Below are 8,140 nucleotides of genomic sequence, written 5' to 3' on the forward strand. Positions count from 1 at the left end.
GGCCTTCTCCGACCCCACCCTATTAAATGGAGGAAGCTTTGTTGTGGGCGCCCAGCCTGGTGTGGTGGGTGGGGGCCAGGCGGGCGAGGGGGAGTCGGGCCTCGCCCCGCCAGCGGGATTTTGCTGGGGGTGACTCACGGAGAACGCAGGCAGAACGCAGGGTGGGCCGTTCCGGCATGTTTCAGATCGCCTCTGCGCAGTTCCTCTGCTGGCTCTCCTGGCCTTTGCCGTGTGGGCCGCCAATATTGTTCCCGCAGCCGGAACTGCGCACCCCCAGGAGTCCTTCTCCGTGTCGGCTCCAAAACCTCGAACCCGCTGCCGCTTATTTGTCGATGTAGGATCGTTGTTGAAAGATTTATTCGTCCTTTGTTGCTCTTGGAAATGCAGTCAATACTCTGGTATCACAGCACACAGCTCTCAGGATCACGCTGTTTCCTGACGCGGGCGCTCCAGACCCGTCGCCATTTTGAATCTCATTATTTTTACTTTTAACTTGAATTTATTACATTTACTCTGAAAACAAAATTTATCCTCTCCTGTTAAAGGTTTTCGTACTTAAGAAAATTTATACTTTTTTTCTACTGTGGTTACTTTTATAATTATACATTTTTATGCCCTATTTCTCTACTTTTTAAATTTAACCATTTAATGTCCTTTTTTGATCAGTTTCAAGTAATATTTTGGCTGTCATTTAATGCCTATATATCAATCAATTAACTTATTATACTTTCCATTTTATATATATATATATTTTTTAACCTATTTTTGTTGAATTGTTTTTGCTCTTCAGAACACATAACTTTTATATATTCTTCTTCCTCTCTCATATCCACATTTTTTTATATAATAGAGTTTATTTTTAGGGCAGTTTTAGATTCACAGCAAAATTAAGTGGAAAGTACAGAGAGTTACCATATACCTCCTACCCCTGCACATGCATAGCCTCCCCTGCAATCAACATGGCACATATGAGTGGTACATCTTCCACTCCATGAAGCTACATTGACACATTATTATCACCCAAAGTGCATAGTTTAAATTAGGATTCACTCTTGATGTTGTACATTCATTCTATGGGTTTTGAAAAATGTGTAATGACATGTATTCACCATTATAGTATTATACAAAATAGTTTCACTGCCCTAAAAATTCTTTTTACCCTAAAAATTCTTTGTTTATGCATTTCTCCCTTTCTCCAACCACAGGCAAACATTATTCCTTTTTTTTTTTTTGTTCCTTTTTGTCTTTTTTACTGACCGGTAACGGGATCGCAACCCTCGGTGTTGCGCCCGCACCACGCTCAGCCAGTGAGTGGGAACCGGTCTCCACAAGGGATCTGAACCCTCGGCGGGAGCGCCGCCATGCTCCCAAGTGGCGCACTCTCCAGTGCGCCACCGGGCCGGCCCTACATTATTCCTTTTAATGACTATGATTTTGTCTTTTCCAGAATGTCATATAGTTGGAGTTGTACAGTATGTAGCCTTTTCGGACTGGCTTTTTTTACAGTTAGTAATATGCTATTAAGATTCTTCTAAGCCTTTTCATGGCTTGATAGTTCATTTCTTTTTATTACTGAATAATATTTCATTGTCTGAATATTCCACACCTTATTTATCCATTCACCTACTGAAGGAATTTTGGCCTCTTCAAAATTTTGTCTATTTTAAATAAAACTACTGTAGAATTCTATGTGCAGGTTTTGTCTCAACATAAGCTTTAAACTCCTTTGCTTAAATTCCAGGGAGCGCGATTGCAAGATCATATGGTAATGTGTTTAGTTTTGTAAGGAAATGCCAAACTGTCTTCCAAAGTGGCTGCACTATTTTGCATTCCCACCAGAAATGAATGAGGGTTCCTGTTGCTCCACAAGCTTGCCAACATTTGGTATTGTCAGTATTTTTGATTTTGCTCACTCTACCAGGTGTACAAGGATATTTCACCGTTGTTTTAATTTGCAACTCCATAATGACATATGATGTTAACAATCTTTTCATATGCTTATTTGCCATCTGTATAGCTTTTTTGGTGAGATATCTGTTAAGTCTTTTGCTGATTTTTATATATATATATATATACAAACTGAATAATTTGTTGCTGGTGTGAGGCTTGCCTTGTTTTACACTTAGGTAGAATTTGCATCATTTCCACAAATAGCAGGTATCAACATTTGTAGGAATTTAATAGTGACCTATTCAATAAGGCAATCATTTTGGTAACGAACTTTTTAAAAAAATCTTACATAACTCAAGCTTTATAAAAAGCCAACATAATTGAAAATTGGGTTCTGCCTCTAAAGGCTTAAGTATTCAAAGCTTGAAACACTTAATTTAAAAATAAGCCAACAAATAAAACAAAGAAACCTGCAGCAGATCCTGCTGAAATACTTAAAAAATAAGTGAGCTTAATCTTTGCAAAAGTTATTTTAGCTCAAAAGCTATAAAATCAAAGTTATCTTAATTCTACAAAGAAGAGAGAGGGTCTTTAACTTCATGCCACCATTTCCTTAGAACCTCATCTTTTTCATCAAATTTGGCCATAAATTGAATTTTTGTTTGCCCCTGTTTTCAAGAGATTCCTCTTGTAGAAGAAGCCAAGTACAGACATGGAAGAGTAACTGCCTAAACAAGTAGGAAAGTGTTCCGTAATAGTGTGCAAAGAATATAGAGTTTTGGGTTAATCTATGGAACTCGACTTGGACCTTGATCTTGACTTTCAGTGAGATCTAGAATGGGATCTGAAGTAGCTTTTACTGGTGGAGGGGACACAGAATGAGCCTTTGAAGATGGATCAGGTAGGGGTGAATTGGAATGAGACTGGCTCCTTGATCTGGATTTTGACTTGATATCACCTTTTCTATTTCCTTCTGGGGAATGAGATCGAGACCGAGACCTGCTTCGAGATTTCTCATACTCATCCTTAGATCCGCTTCCAGAACATGAACTGGAACCCCGATCAGACTTGGGATTGGATTTGCTCTTTGACCTAGATTTACACGATCGACCTTTGCTCCGTGACTTCTAGATCTACTGCAGCTGCTCCTGCGACTCCTACTTCGTGACCTTCTTTTGGACAGTGACCTCGAACAACTTCCAGAATAAGGCTGCCTATAGCTAGTTTGGGGCTTATCTTCAATAAGCCTAATATTTGTCATTTATTTCTGTACCATCCAGTTTATCCAAAGCGTGCTTCATGTCAGAGTAGGAGCAAAACTCAATTATAAGCTGACTTGTGTGTTCCTTGTGAGCATCTGCATAGGTCACTCCACCTGTTTGTTGCATAAAATCCTTTTAATCTTGCTAACTGCAACGACTAGAAAGATTTTCTGTAATAAGCCTGTATTCTGTACAAACTGGCGTCCATATTTGCCTCCGCTGGAATTTCTCCGACCTCTGTATCCGCCTTCACCATTGCGCCTTCCGTAGCTGTAGCCGGCGCTTTGGCTGCGTGGGCCCTGGGCGCTCCTCGATTCCACGCCCGCCATCCGCACAACTCCTTGCCGTTCCGCTCATAAATGGCGTCCGCGTCACGGGAATCCTCGAACTCCAGGAAGCTGTACCCATTTTTGGCCCTGGGCGCTCCTCGATTCCACGCCCGCCATGCGCACAACTCCTTGCCGTTCTGCTCATAAATGGCGTCCGCGTCACGGGAATCCTCGAACTCCAGGAAGCTGTACCCATTTTTGAGGTCTGCTTCGAGGAAGCGGCCATAGACATTGAAAAAGCGTTGACCGTCCTTCTCTCGGGCATTGTACCTCAGGCGTCCTGTGTAGACACGCAGCACATTCGTGGCGGGCGGGCCGAGGCTGGCTGTCAACGGTGGACCCTAAGACAGCAGGTGCGGGTGCGGGGACAGTGAGAGCCAGAACATGCACCTCACACCACTGCAGCGGCCAAGTCCAGCCGCATGATCCTGATTTTCTTAATAGAGACATTTCTTATTATTGAGTTCGAAGAGCTTTTGTATGTTTTGGATAACAATGCTTTAATAGGTGCAGCTTTTGCAAATTTGTTCTCCCAGTTGGTGGCTTTGTCTTGTTGACATTGTCTTTCACAGACCAAAGTGGGTGGGAGGGGTAAGGGAGGAATAGATAAAGGACCATGAAAAATGATAACATTGTATAATATGAATATACTAATTATCCTGACAAATAAAAATTAAAAGTTTCAGATTTTAATAAAGACCAGCTTTTCAATAATTTCTTTTATGGATTGTGCTTTCCATGTTATATCTAAAAAGTCATCATCATATCCAAGGTCATCCAGGTTTTCTTCTATGTTATTTTCCAGGAGTTATGTAGTTTTGCATTTTACATTTATGTTTATGGTCCATTTTGAGTTAATTTTTATGAAGGGTGTAAGGTCTACATTGAGATTTATTGTTTTTTTGCACGTACTAGTCCAATTGTTCCAGCAACATTTGCTTAAAAGATTTTGTCTCCACTTCATGGCCATTGCTTCTTTGTCAAAGATCAGCTGACTGTATTCATGTCCATCTATTGATGGGCTCTGTATTCTGTTGCATTGATATATTTGTCTATTCTTTCACCAATACCAGACTGTCTTAAATACTGTAGCTTTATAGCAAGTCTTGAAGTTGGGTAGTGTCAGTCAAAGAAGTCTTTGTTTTTCCCCTTTAATATTGTGTTGGTTGTCATATTAGTTTGTTTTTGTGTTGCTATAACAGAATATCTGAGACTGTGTAATTTATGAAAAAAAGGTTTATTTAGCTAAATTCTGTAGGCTGAAAAGTGCATGATTGGGCAACTGCATCTGATAAGGGCCTCCAGCTTCTTCCACTCATAACAGAAACTGGAAGGGAACCTGGTGTGTGCGAAGATCACATGGCAACAGAGGAGGTAAGAGAGGGTGGAGAGGAGCCAGGCTCTTTTTATTAACTTACTTTGGAAGAAGTTAATCCATTCCTGTGACAGTGTACTCACTCACCATGGTGGGCATTAATATATTCATGAGGGATCTGCTCCATGACCCAAACACCTCCCGCTAGGCTCCACCTCCAGACACTGCCACATTAGGGATCAGATTTCAACATGAGCTTTCGTAGAAACAAACATCCAAACTATATTAGCTATTGTGGGTCTTTTGCCTCTTCATATAAATTTTAGAAGCAGTTTGTCAGTATCCACAAAACAACTCACTGAGATTTTGATTGAGATTGTGTTGAATCTATAGATAAAGTTGAGTAAAACACGACATCTTAACAATATTGAGGCTTTCTGTCCATGAACACAGGATATATTTCCATTTAGTTTTTTTATTTCTTTCATTGGAGTTTTGTAGTTTTTTTCATATAGAGCTTATACATACTTTGTTAGATTTGTACCTAAGTACTTCATTTTTATGGCTACTACTATTGTGTTTTTTAGTTTCAAATTCCACTTGTTCATTCTGGTAAACAGAAAAGTGATTGACTTTTGTACCATAACCTTTCATCTTGCAACCTTGCTATAATCTCTTTTTAGCTCCAAGAGGTTTTTCGTCAGTTCTTTTGCATTTTCTACACAGACATTCATGTTATCTGAAAATGAAGACAGTTTTATTTCTTCCTTCCCAATCTGTATACTTTTTTTCCCCTTCATTTCTTTTCTTGTCTTATTGTATTAGCTAGGACCTTGCAGTTCTGCAAAGGAGTGGTAAGAGGACATGCTTGCCTTATTCCTGATCTTAGAAGGAAAGCGTCTAGTTTTTCACTGTGAGGTCCTGCAGTTCCTCCTGTTTTCTTTCTGTGTCTTAACTGAGAAACGCAGAGTTCCTTGACCAGTCTGAGACCTGATTAGCTGTATGTTTTCCTTTGCAGGCTAGAACTCAAGTCAGGGCCCTGAACATTCACAGGCACTGATGAACTTGTTTAGGTTGTTGCTCAAAACACTGAAAGATCCAACATGTTGCTGAACACTTAGAAACTGGCCTGCCCTGAGTCCAAATTCCTTTAACTCCTATCTAAACTCCATAACCCTATCCCTTTGTTGTGGACATACCTAGGTAGACAATCTCTTGTCTTGCTTTCTGTCCATCAGGAGGAAGCTGAAGACCCATCTGTATGTAAGTTACCCTGATAAATGATTTGGATTGATCACCCTGGCATTTAATGCTTCTTTCTTTGGAATCTCAACCAGCCCCATTTCTACATGATATGGGGAAGTCTCTTGTAGGAACTCCCCTGCTGCCACTTTGGGTGTGACTCTAGCCATATGTTTTTTGTAGGTGTTCTTGATTCAGTTGAGGAAGTTCCCTTCTATTCCTAGTTTGCTGGGAGTTTTTTTTTTTTTTTCCTTTCTTTTTATGTCATGAAGGTGTTGGATTTAATCAAATATGTTTTCTGCATCTATTAATATAATCATGTGATTTTCTTCTTTACCCTGCTGATGCGATGGGTTACATTAATTCATTTTTAAATGTTGAGCCAACCTCATAACTGTAGGAAAAAATTTACTTGATCATAGAGTATAATTCTTTTTATACATTGTTGAATTCAAACAGCTAATATTTTGCTGAGGATTTTTGTTTCTACATTTATAAGGGATATCCATCTGTAGTTTTCTTTTCTTGTAAGATCTTTCTGTAGTTTTGACATTAGGGTAATGCTGGTGTCATAGAATGAGTTAGGAAGCACTTCCTCTGTTTCTACCATCTGGAAGAGATTCCAGAAAATTGGTATAATTTCTTCCTTAAATGTCTGGTCATTTTTTTTTTTTTTAGTCTTACATTTGCAATTAAATATATTAAATTTTTATTATCAGTTATTTTGCTAAAATTTCCTGAGTATCTTACTGGATGAAGCTCATTCTCTAGTAGATTACTCAAAAAGGGCTCATAGTACATAATTCCTTAAGTTCTTGCTAATTTAAATTGGTTTTACTTTAGTCTTGACACTTAATGGATTGCTTGGCTGGATTAAAAAACCTTGGTTCATACTTACTTTCCTTGAGTATTTAAAAAAGTCTGTCCTATTTTTGCCTTACTTTGTGGGTTGCTTTTGAGAATCCTCTGACAGTTTGCTTTTCTTGCACATTATTTGATCTTTATGTCTAGAGGTTTATACTGAGAGGCTTTTTTTTTCCTTTTTCTTTAAATTCTATTTTACTATGATGTATCTTCACATTAATAAATCTAGGTCAATTTGTGTAGGTGCTAATTGAGCCCTTTCAATTGGTAGGTGCTGATCTTTCATTTTCAGAATATTTTCTTTGACTGAAGTTTTAAATATTGTTCCATTCGTTGTTTTGTTTTTTTCTTCCAGAACTCAAATTGTACAAATGTTAGATCTTTTTTGAACATTCTTTCTTTACAACTATTTTCTTTTCTTTTCTTTTTTTTTATTCCTTTTTGTCTTTTTTCATGTCTGGCAATGGATCGCAACCCTCAGTGTCACGCCCGTACCGGACCAGGACCGGCAACGGGATCGCAACCCTCAGTGCTGCGCCTGCACCTCGTTCAGCCAGTGAGCGGGAACCGGTCTGTATGTGGGATCCGAACCCTCGGTGGGAGCGCCGCCGTGCTCCCAAGCGGCGCACTGTAGCAGTGCGCCACCGGGCCGGCCCTACAACTATTTTCTTTTTAGACCTTCTGTACTTCTTTCTTTATCTCATTTTTGTTCTCCTGGTTGTTTGTGTTTCTTCAAAACTAATTAATAAACTTGTATTCAAATCTATTTTTCTTTGGCAAACTTGAAATTTAGTTTTCCTTTCTGATATGATTTGTCCTTTTCGTCTATCTTTCCTGAATTTAATAAACTCTCTCATTGGATTTCTTCCTGTTTCTTGTTCATTTCTATTTTTAATTTTAGATTTATTCATTTAATGTGTTTTTTGATGTCAGACAATGCTTGTTTGAAGATGTATTTGAGTTGAAAGAGTGTTTTTCTTTTTTAAAAAATATTCTGTTTATTGGGAAAAAATGAGTGTTTTTCCTATATTCTTACTCAGAAACAATCAACACAGTAGACTTCTGTGATCAAATGTGTGGGAATTTCTCCTCACCAATAAGCAAGCAACCAGTTCTGCAGGGGATACCAGCTGAGTGTCCTCTAATTCAAATCTATTCTGAAACTATCTGCCAGAGATAACCTAAGATACCATAAGTAAGGGCTCAGTCTCCAAGGCTGCCTCCAATTTAGATGACAG

At 38.9% G+C, this 8,140-nt stretch overlaps 1 pseudogene; it reads right to left on the reverse strand.

The window, feature by feature from the left end:
* Positions 1–2,673: 2,673 nt before the first annotated feature.
* On the reverse strand, positions 2,674–6,053 carry LOC103582031 (annotated as a pseudogene).
* Between the last annotated feature and the right edge of the window lie 2,087 nt (positions 6,054–8,140).

Source organism: Galeopterus variegatus, unplaced genomic scaffold (genome assembly GCF_000696425.1).
Source record: "Galeopterus variegatus unplaced genomic scaffold, G_variegatus-3.0.2 Scaffold14693, whole genome shotgun sequence".
In the NCBI taxonomy this organism is placed as follows: Eukaryota; Metazoa; Chordata; class Mammalia; order Dermoptera; family Cynocephalidae; genus Galeopterus; species Galeopterus variegatus.